This window comes from Porites lutea, chromosome 2 (genome assembly GCF_958299795.1).
Source record: "Porites lutea chromosome 2, jaPorLute2.1, whole genome shotgun sequence".
Classification (NCBI taxonomy): domain Eukaryota; kingdom Metazoa; phylum Cnidaria; class Anthozoa; order Scleractinia; family Poritidae; genus Porites; species Porites lutea.
This window is the reverse complement of record NC_133202.1, coordinates 21,950,344-21,951,941: the sequence shown is the minus strand read 5'-3', so window position 1 is coordinate 21,951,941 and position 1,598 is coordinate 21,950,344.

The following is a 1,598-nucleotide window of genomic DNA, read 5'->3' as shown; positions in this document are numbered from 1 at the left end:
ATTTTGACATTTATTCAAAAAGCAGTCTGGAAGCCGCCATGTTGGTTAGAGAGAAATCTGGGATTGAGTGATCTCCAGTCCTGCGCGGTTGAAATTTTGTTACTGCAGCAGTGACGCAGAACGTAAGGTAGTTGCAAAACATTTCAGGTAAGCTTAATGTATCTTTTCTTCTATCGATTCACAGAAAAAAAGTTAAAATCAAAATTTTCTTTTCCTGAGGGCTGCAATCTTCGACACAATGTGGCTGCTACTGCAATACAAGTCTTACTTATCCTAGCCTGATTCTCAGACGTCCGAGGTCGTTCGCGGTCCCTTTCACTTCCCTCCCTCTCCCTCTTTCCTCTCTGGAGAGGGAGGGAAACGAAAGGGACCGCAAACGACCTCGGACGTCTGAGAATCAGGCTATACTTATCCCAATTTCAATGATGCCGCAAATGGCGACATATTCGGGCCGGCCAGATACCGTAGGTCAAACAGGTCAAACAATAACTTTGTCAACGTACGTAACTCATTATTTGTATGGCCTTTTAGACTGATTTATTGTTTCTCTAGGTAAAACGTGTTTACATTCTCATGATTTCTTCGCGGCACTTTGATAGAAAGAGCTAGAAATCGAAAGAAACAACTCCATCCTTGCTAAGATGGCGTGACGAAAGTCCGTCTCGTTCCAATGCACATCCTGAGTTAATTGTGTATTTTATTGTCGAGTTATAGTTACTCGTGACACACAAACAGCTAATCCGTTTAATTCACTTTTAGTTTTAATTCAACTATTAGCTGGAATTTAGAACTAGTAATCTGAGTGTCATCCACGTGCGGTGTTGTTTATAATAGTTATCTAAAGAGCCGTATTTCCAATTTTCCGGCCAGAATTCCACCTGCAGTGGATATTTAATGTCGTATGCGTAATTGATAACCGGTCAAGTTATGTCCTCTGAAACGAGTGTCAAGTCGCCCGAAATACTGAGTCATGTCACTCAAATTTCACTTATGTCCAGGATTGACCGCAGTCACAAAAATTTGCTTGCAAATCTGGCCAAAACGATTTAAAGGAAACTGCTGTCAGAACTGTATATAAGAAATAGCAAATACAGCATTTTTTGACGCAATTTTAGCAAAAACATTCTTAATAGAAACTGCTTGCGGTTATCTAAAGAAGTCAGCAAAATCGCAAAAGTAAAGGAAAGAAAGAAAATAGTTTAGTCGTCACTTGTTTTACGTCCTCCATAAATTGAACGAGAACCACGTCGTAGTCGTGCAGTGACAGTAAAGAAATGTATCACAAAAAGTCTACTCTGGGACCTTAACTCGCCGCGAGATTGTGCGAGCTAATACGAGTTTAGGCGAGTTAAGGCGAGATAAAGAAGTTTGAACATAATCTAAAGCTGCAGAGTAGGCCTAAAAAAGAGCGTGATATACGATTGCCTTGTGACGTTCTCGTTGCTGTCGCCGTCGTGCCATCTTAAACTCCCTGATTTTCCGACCTCGGCTACTGGACTCTAGCTGCGGAGGTACGTGCCTAATAATGGGGACAAACTCATAACACGAAACTCTTGTTTACATCTTGCATCTGACCCATGAAAAGGAACGCTTCGGGA